This window comes from Elephantulus edwardii, unplaced genomic scaffold (genome assembly GCF_000299155.1).
Source record: "Elephantulus edwardii isolate Elephantulus edwardi_28Jun2011 unplaced genomic scaffold, EleEdw1.0 scaffold00092, whole genome shotgun sequence".
Lineage (NCBI taxonomy): Eukaryota > Metazoa > Chordata > Mammalia > Macroscelidea > Macroscelididae > Elephantulus > Elephantulus edwardii.
In genome coordinates this window covers 363,154-373,221 of record NW_006399842.1, presented here as the reverse complement: position 1 = coordinate 373,221, position 10,068 = coordinate 363,154, and positions in this window count along the sequence as shown.

Here is a 10,068-nt window from a genome sequence, read left to right as displayed (position 1 = left end):
ACACTGACAAAGGAGATTAATCAGAACTGGCTTTGACAAGCACTGTGGCAATTGGACAATTAAAACAGACATGGGGGGGGGGAAGAAGAACGAACTGGGGAGGAGGGTGGAGAAAACATTGCAACAATGAATGAATGAAAACCCAAAATCTCTGTAAATGTTCATTAAAACTAATAAAATTTAATGTAAAAAAAAAAATCTAGAAGGCCCATTTGATGTTTTAAAAGACTCCTTTTTTTTTTTAAATTGTGCAGGCACTATTTTTGATCATGTATGTTTAGTAAATTTCCTATCAGTGTCACAACAGAATGAATTTAATGTGGAGAACAAAAGAAAGCGAATGACTAGAGGGTGAATTATAGCAGAACTTCTCACTTCCTGCCAAGAACCTTGGATACTTCTGAAAAAGCAAATGACTTCTTTCTTTATTCAAAGTACAAACAACTTCTGGACTTGGAAATTTTTCTGCATAGTGACATGTTTGGTTTATGCATGGAGTTGGGTGGGAGTATTGAAGAATTAATTCACCTACCAAAACTCCCAGGAAGAATGGATGAGAGTTGATGAATATATATATATCTGAGTTCTTCTCTTTTTGCTAAACCAGCTTAAGGGATGGCTTGTACTGATTCTCAGAGACACCACGGAGGATTTGTCCCCAATTGCCTATAGCAGTAACTTATTCATTAACATACACCTTAACATATTTACATCTTTAAGTTGTATTGTGAGTTCCCTCCAGCATAAATTATTTACATTCAAAATCCTTTTCCTTGGGGTTTCATTTATCTGTGGGATTATCATAACTATTAGTGTGAACCACAAATGCATATTTATTGGATTCTGGAGCAGTAATGATGTCGACACTTTGCTAAGTTCTGCTGATACAGAGACATTGGTTTAAGTTGCCAGCATTCATACAGTAACCATTCTATTAAATTATTTTTTCCTCTTTAGATTTATTAATCCAATCTTTTATACGTTTTTATTACTATCCATAAAATAATTGGCATTGATTGTGTTTCATTCATGTACATTGTGTTTAATATTCACATTGTGTCTCATATACACAATGTATTTTTACACGTTGTCTTTTATATCATTAAGTACTATTGATCTATGTCCAATGTCATCCTGTCTTTTCAAGTCTCCATTGAATTTTCCCTATTTCTTCACTGCCTATCCTCCCACTGAAATCTGCTACCCTAATGATTTACATACTTACCTTTTCCTGCCCCTTTCTTTTTCTCCTTTTGGGCATTAATACACATCTTACTCAGTTATCCTTCTATTTTTACAATAATGAGCTTATGTAGTATTTGTCCTTAGTTATTTCACTTAGCAAAATACTCTCTAGACTCCCTCATATTATATAGTATTTTACAAAAAACATCGTTCCTTAGTGCTACTTAATGTTCCACTGTGTGAATATATATCACAGTTTCTCAATCTATTCATTTGTTGTTGGGCATTTCAGCTATTCCTATTTCCAGAAAAATCAAGCCATACACATTACAAGGGAATGTGTCTTTGTTTTCTGTTTTAAGCGTGAGCAGCTATATTTAACTGTAGGATCTGAGGTGTTTACAGTAGGGGCTTAGTCCATTCATATGCCATAAAATTACACAGAAAGCGACAACAGTAGTTCATGCAGGATCCCACATCATCCACACTGGCATTAAATAGATAGTACTGGTATTACTGCATGCTTACAGTCTTCGGCTCTCCCCATCATCAGAGAGGGTGCCTTGCATTGCTTAGGAAGTAGTAGTGATATTAGGGTTTATAGAGATAGAGAAGAGATTGAGGCTGTTAACAATTACAGCATGCTTGGCTTCACAATCATGACTCTTGGCACCAAGCAGTCAGGAAATCAAAAGACAAATTGCACTGGGAAAATCTGCTGTCAGGGACCTCTCCAGATTGCTGAAAAGCAATGACGTCAGCTTAGAGATTAAGATGCGCTTCGCCCAGGACAAGGTCTTCACAATTATTTGCTATGCATCAGAGGCCTGAACAATGACTAATGGTGACAGAAGAAGAATCAATACCTTTGAGTTTTGTGCTGGTATGGTCTTGAATATACCATGGACTGCCAAGAAAACAAATAGGTCTGTTATGGAGAGGAGGAAATCAAGTTTTTCTTTGGAGGCTAGGATTTTGACGTTCTATCTCACATACTTAGGGCAGATGGCCTGAAGGGATTGGTCCTTGGAAAAAGACATCATGCTTGGAAGGATGGAGGGATAGTGCAAGAAAGGAAGATCCTGGATGAGATGAATTGAATCAGTAACTGGGGCAATGAGGTTTGGTGTGTCAGAATCTGTGAGACTGGCTTAGGACAGGGCAAGGTTCAGATCTGCTTTGCATAGGGTTGCTATGAGTCACAGTGACTGGATGGCACATAACAACAACAACAGTAGATAAGATGGGAATCTTACTGTTGATAGCTGCCAATGGGTCCATTCCTTTCTGAAGAAGATCACAAGGCCTGCTTCCTGAAGAATCTCTGAGTGGGTCTAAACTGACAGTTTTTAAATTGGTAGCCAGTTCAAACTGCCAATCTTCAAATTAATGGTCAATTGTTTAATCGTTTGTTCTAATCAGGGCCTCCTTTGAAGGAGTTAGGCCTGCATTTAATAGACCTGAGATCTACTTTTTGATGAATTCATGGTTTTATACAAATAAACTGCTTTAAACCATAGCTTTACGTATAAAATGCAAATAAGAATACATCCTTCATCAAAGATGTCTATGATGTAGAAAGTTAAAAAAATTTCTATGATAATTAAGCAAGATAAGGCATCTTCAGAATTTAATAAAAATACAAACATGCGTCTGGGATATTAGCAAGGAGTCAGAATTGGGAGCTGAACTGTTGAGAAGTTCTCACTGCCTTGAGCGTTTGTGTGCTCAGGTGGGAATAGTTTCCTCCAACCAATTCAGGGAGAAGAGCAGAAACCTCTTGGATATTAGCAAGGAGATAGAGTAAGGAGCTGCATTGTTGAGAAGCTGTCTCTGAGCCTTTGTCTTCTCAAGTAGGGGTATCTTGGTTTCCAACCAGTCACATTGGGAGGGGAGGCACAGGTATGATTGGACTTCAGCAACTAGCCAGAATTGGTAGCTGCATTGTTGGGAACTTGTCACTTCCCTGAGCCTTTAGCTGCTCAGGTGTGTGTGGGTGGGGGGGGGGGGGGGTGGTTAGGAGGGATATGGGGTGGGTGTGTATAGATCTCCTCCCAACCAGCCAGCAGAGGGGCACAGTACATGGCCATTAGCAACTACTGAGACTTGGGGGCTGCACTGTTACAACGTGTCACTTTCCTGGGCCTTTCCCTGGGCAATATATCCTGAGCAGCACTCCTGGGACTTTGCATAGCCCTGGGTGGTGGTGGTGGTGTGTCTTTTCTTTTGCCCAGCTGTGGTGGGTTAGCTTCTCTGTCCTGTTCTGTTCTGTCCCTTGATGGAGTGGTAGGAGGTTTCCCTCAGGGGTAATCAAAGTGTGGCAGTAGGCAAACACATAAAACAAGGAAGAAAGGAGCAGGATTAATGATTTAAGACCTCCATCAAATAAATAGAAAAAGGACAATATAATACCACAAACTCTAGAAGGGAAGGAATTATAAGAACCAGGACTGAAATCAATGAGATAGAAAGAGAAAAACAATTGAAACCACAAACAAAATCAGGAGTTCTTTGAAAGAGTTAATAAAATAGACAATTAGGAAAGATCCCAATGGGGACCTAGGAAGATGAGGTAATAGACATAGATCAATGGTGACTGAGTTTATAAAACATAATGCATATGAGTGATCACCTGAAACGCAATGTGAATGAAGGACTGTGTGGAATACAAGGTACATGAATGATACACAATGTGTAGGAATTTTGTATGTAAACCAATATAAAGTGTTAAAAAGAGACAAATCATTGACAGATTTAAGATAAGAAAGAGAAGATAAAAATAACTTGAATAAGAGATGAAAGAGAATTAGCTGAAATGAAACTGTTAATAATAAAATATTGTGAAAAGCTCTACAATAAATTTGAAAACATAGTGGAAATGGACATATTCTTAGAAACCTACATTCTACCTAGACTGACACAGATGTAGAATGCTTGAACAGACCCATCACAAAAGAAGAATTTTTTTTTTAATTTCTATTTTATTATTTTCTCTGTGTGTGTACCATCAAATTGGATCTGACTGGTACAGGAGGAGATGGCCCCTCCTTCTCCAGCAGAGCATCTGGTGGATTCAAACTGCATATCTCTGGGATTGCAGTGCAGCTTCTTGCCACTAGGCCACCAGAGCTCCCTACAAAAGAAGAAATGGATCAGATGGCTTCCTAGCCAAATTCTAACTAGTATTAAGAGAGAAACTAATTTCAATGAAAATTTACAGAGACTTTGGATTTCCATTCATTCACTGTTGCACTTTTCTCCCCTCCCAACCCTTCCCCCACCCCCAGTACACGCTTCTCTTTGAAAAGTAAAAGAAAAATTCTTTAATTGTTTTACAATCCCTCCCCCCATACTCCACTATGTAGCCTTCATTCTGGACTCGCATCATGACAAAAATACCTAATCACATAACCTTCTTAAGCAGTTTTCTCCCTCATCTGTTTCAATGCAGTATACATTATTGAACACATCTTTCTCACTCAGTCTCTCCCCAACCCCAAGGTCAATCCTGTTTTACAACAGTGGCACCATGCAGTATTTGTCCTTTTGTGACTGAGATACTTCACTCAGCATAATGTCCTCTAGGGTCACCCATTTTGAATAATATTGCATGAGTTCCTTGTTTTTCATTGCAGAATAGTATTCCATTGTGTGACAATACCACAGCTTCTCTATCCATTCATTTGTTGATGGGCACTTAGGTTGTTTCCAACTCCTTGCTACTGTGAACAAAGCCTCAATAAACATAGGTGTTCATATATCTGCTTGGATGTCAGTTATGGTCTCTTTGGGGTATATTCCCAGTAGTGGTATTGTGGGGTCAAATGGCATCTCTATTTGCAACTTTTGGAGAAAGCACCATACCACCTTCCACAGTTCTTGCAGCATTTTACACTTCCATCAACAGTGAATAAGGGTTCCAGTTTCTCTACAACCTCACCAGCATGTGTTGCTTGCTGTTCTGTTAAATTTTGCTCTTTATTCTTACTGGGGTGAGATGATATCTCCTCATTGTTTTGTTAAAGGTTTTTAAAAAAATATTTTATTAAAGAGATTAATCTCATTGTCACATTTACTTTTATTTCTTCTGGTCATATCCTTTCCTCCGAATTCTATTTTGTCTGATATTGATATAGCCATTTTAGCTTTCTTTTGATTTTGTCTAGTACAGCTTATCAGCTTATTATATTCTATCCCACTATACTGCCATTGTTTTAAAACTTTTTATTTAATATTTCATCGTCTCTGATAATTGTAATTTTCAGCCATTTTTGAAGCTTAAAAAAATAATGGGAATGATAAACTGAAAAATACAACGTTGCTGATTGCCGTCAAGTTGAGCACACTCATAGTGGTGACTCTATGAACAAAAGGCCTGAAGCTTTTCTATAACTATCGGCATTTATCAAAGTTCATAGAGTTTCCAGAGGCATGTTGTTTTAAATTAAACAAAAACTATGGCTAAAGAATATAGCTGGGTCTTGTATTATCAGGGAGCTCTGGTGGTCTACTGTTATTTAATATGAAAATATTTGTCTTTTAAGTGGGGGAATATTTAGATTATTGACATGTAATGTATTTATTGAGAAAATACTCACTGCCATCAAGTTGCTTTCAACTCACAGTAACTAGATAGGACAGACAAAGTATCCAGTAGGGCGTCCAGGCCTGTATGTCTTTAGGAAAACAAACTGTCTAATTTTCCTTCTGCAGAAAGGCTGGTGGGTTAGAATGACCAGCCTGTGAATTAGCAGTCAAATGTTTTAACCAATATTCCACCAGACTTTCTCAATTATTGATATTGTTGAGTTTAAGTTTTCAAATTGCTATTTATTTTCTCTTTTTTTCATCTGTTCTTTATTCTTTTTTCTCTCATTCTGTTTCATATTCTTTAAGTCCTACTGCTTCTTTTTAATTTTTCTTAAATATGTAATTATCAAATAACAAATCTTTCGCAAGAGGTAAAATTGAAAAAAAGAGGTAAAATTCAAACTAAGATATCATACGTAATTAAATATTTTGTTAGTAAACTTGAATCTTAAAAAAAACTTATTTCTATTCACTTCCTTAACAGCTGTATACAACACAGTCAGTATGGATTTTGTTCAACATTTCAGCAAAGCAACGTATTTTTACAGTGATAAATTAATCACTTTTCCCCCTATTCAAACGTATGCTGATCTGAGATCTGCATAATTCTTAGTTGTTAAGATGTTTCTAATCACCTCAGAGAAGAAAGTTGCCTAGCAAATGTATGTCCATTTTCCTCAAGGCTCCTTCCACCATCATAACAATGAGGTCTCAGTACAGCTCAGAGAGCATTAGCGATTGTGGGGATGGCATAGAATAGGGCACTTAAAGGCACCTAAAAACAACATATCCCCGGAGGAGGTTTGCAATGTCTGTTCTAGAAATAGCATCTAGACTAAAATAATTGTAAAACCTTGCTAATTTGTGTGAGCAATGCTTTTGAAAACATTTGAAGAGTGTTAGGCAATGGATGATGTAATAAAATGGACAAAATTTTGAATGATGCAGGAAACATCAAAAGAAGATGGAAGGAATACAGAGTACTAAAAAGAACTGTATTTTAAAAATAGAAGGATAACTAGTAAAATGAATCCAAGAGAAGAGGGATGGGAGTAGAGAGGTGAATATGGGTAGGGGGGGAAATCACTGAATTGCACAATTTGGTGCATAGAGGGAAAGGATAAAGGAAATGGGACATGTTAGTCTGGGTAAAGGGGGCCAAAGAGAAGAATGAAGAATTCAGAACTCAAATGTTGATGGCCTTGCCTGCTGCTGCTAAGAAGGGCAAATGGCCTTGCTTGTCTGGCTGAGCTAGTAGGTGGCTTGTAAATCAGAATGGAATGTCCTTCCCCAAGGACTCTGTTTATAAAAATCCTCCCAGTAAGTTCACAGTGTGACTTCCCATTCTGCCTCTCCAGGATATGAGGAACTCACCCGGGAGCTCCCCTTCCCCACCTTAATAAAGCTTCATTAAGCTTTCAAAAAAAAAAAAAAGAACTGATCGACATGGAACCATTTCATAAGGTAGTATATGTTTAAGAACTATTGGTAATGAAAGAAGAAGTTCAAGTTACACTGAAGATAGGTGCAAAAAATGAGGATCCAGGGATTGATAGAATACCAATTAATTTTTTTTTACAAACAAAGCCACTAGTCTCTGCCAAGAACTTTGGAAGACATCCATCTGGCAAACTGATTAGAAGGGACCAATGTTCACGTTTCCAAAAAAGGTGATCCAAAAGACTGGAAGTTATAAAAAATATTAACATTACATGTAAGTAAACACTTGCTGATGATTATTTAAAATTGACCTGAACAGTGCATTAACAGAGAACTTCCAGAAATTCTATTTGAGTTCAGAAGAGACTGTAGGATGAGGAATATCATTGATGGACTTTAGCTGAAAGCAGAAAACACAGAAAGATGTTTATCTGTGTTTGACTATGCAAAGGCATTTGACTGCATGGATCTTAACAAATTATATATATTATTGAGAAAAATGAGAATCCCAAAACATGTAATTGTGCTCATGAGAAATCTATACCTAGACCAAGAAGCTGTTGTCTGACTAGAACAAGGGAACACTGTATGGTTTAGAATTAGGAAAGGTGAGTGTCAGGAGTGTATCTGCCCCTTTCATACCTATTTAATTTGTATGCGGGACAAATCATTAGAGAAGCTGTAAAAGAATGTATAATCGGTATTGGAGGAAGACTGATCAACAACTTGTGCTATGCATAAGCCACAAACTTGCTTGCTGAAAGTGAAGAGGACTTGAAACTTTTCTTAGATTCTCACCACTGAGCCAATTGACAGCATCGTGGTAGCTGGCGAAGAGATTGAGATTGTTAACAACTTCAACTTGTTCAGTTCCACAAGCAACACTTTTGGCATCAGCAGTCAGGAAATCAAAAGACAAATTGCATTAGGACCTTACCAGAGTACTGGAGAGAAAGGATGTCAGTTTAGAGACTAAGGTGCACCCAATCCATACCATAGTCTTTGCAATTATATGCTATGCATCAGAGAGTATAAAGGTAGAGTTCTTGAAATATGTGGAACTCAGAAGAAAGAGAACTAGGTCACATTGTGACACTTCCACTTTATTATTTCTCCTTTAATCATATTACCCCTGATGTAAACTTAGAGGGCAAAAATTTTGTCTGTCACTAAATTCCTAGCAAATGTTTTGTGGATAATGTCACTATCCTCCAAGGGTGAGCACTCTTATTAACTGCTATGAACAAACAACTGTTCCTCCAAAGGGAGCCCAGGGAAAATGTAATGATATTTGTTGTTTGTCTCTAATTTGAAACTTGAAGTGGATTGGACATTTCCCTCTGGATGTTCTCTACAGTTTTCCAAATTAGACTCCAAGCCTATTAGACCCCAACGCCTTACCCTGGGATTGTGCGTGTTTAGTTGTGAACAGAAATTATTTTCAATTTATCTTTGAAATGCTTATAAACACCCATTTTATTGGATTCTAGGTCTTCTTGAGAGAAATGGAAGAACTATTTCATGGCTTATAGCTGAAGCTATTGGAGTATATCATGTAAGAGCTCATATTAGAGCAGGAGTAGAATGAAATTCAGTCATGTGATTATCATGTTTGTGTATATTCATGTGTTAAGTATGTTCTAGTGATTTCTGGCATAATTCTATTCATCAGATAGGAGTAAGATAAATAGTACCATGTAAAGTAATTGATCTGAAATTAATAATTTATCTAAACTTTGAGGGACTGGAGTAAATGTGCATCTTCTCTATTTTGTTTTCCTTTCTCACTGAATTATGTTGGCATTTTCTTCTAAGTCCTCTCAATTATCTATCTTCTTGTCTGCTAAAATACAGGTATACTTAAAACTGCAGTGCTAATCTTCTGTTAAGATTCTCACTGACATTCTTACATTTCTACTCTCTGTTCTTCATCTATTGGCCAGTAGAATATTTAAAATGTGTAAGTCACTCATCTGATTAATCTTTTCATGGATATTCCATTATATTGATAATAGAATTGAAACTTCCTATTATGACAGAATATATTATAGCAAAAGGAGTTCTGGTACATAATGTGTAACAAGTCAGGCTAGTAAAAAAGTTGGTAGTGCTCTGGGGCAGAAAGATAGGTGGTCTCCTCCTGTAAAGATTCACACCCATAGAAACCCAATGAAAAGTTGTTGTAATTCAGAATTGGGAATGCTTACAAAGATTCTCACCACTAGGCAGATTGACAGCATCATGATAGACAAAGAAGAGATTGAAATTGTTAAGAGTTTCAGCTTGTTTGGCTCCACAATCAACACTCTTGGTACCAGTAGCCAGGAAATCAAAAGATGGATTGCACTGGGAAAATCTGCTGTCAGGGACGTCTCCAGAGTTCTGAAGAGCAATGATGTCAGACTAAGGTGCACTCGATCCAGGTCATAGTTTTTGAAATTACTTGCGATTCATCAGAGAGCTGTACAATGACTGATGATGATAGAAAAAGAATTGATGCCTTCAAATTGTGGTGCTAGAGAAGAGTACTAACTATACTATAGAGCTAAGAGAATTAAAGAGATCCATTCTGGAGAGGGAGAAACCAGGCTGCTCCTTGGAGGCAAGGATCTTAAATCTCTAACTGACATACTTTGGGCATGTTTCAAGGAGGGACCAGTCCTTGGAGAGGGACATCATGTTTGGAAGGGTGGAGGGACAGTACAAGAGAGGAAGACCCTGGATTAGATGGATTGACTCAGTGCCTAGGGTAATGAGAACAGTGTGTCAGAGAAAATGAAATTGGCTCAAGACAGACCAGGGTTCAGAGATGTTGTACATGGGATTACTAGTCAGAGTTGACTTGATGGCACA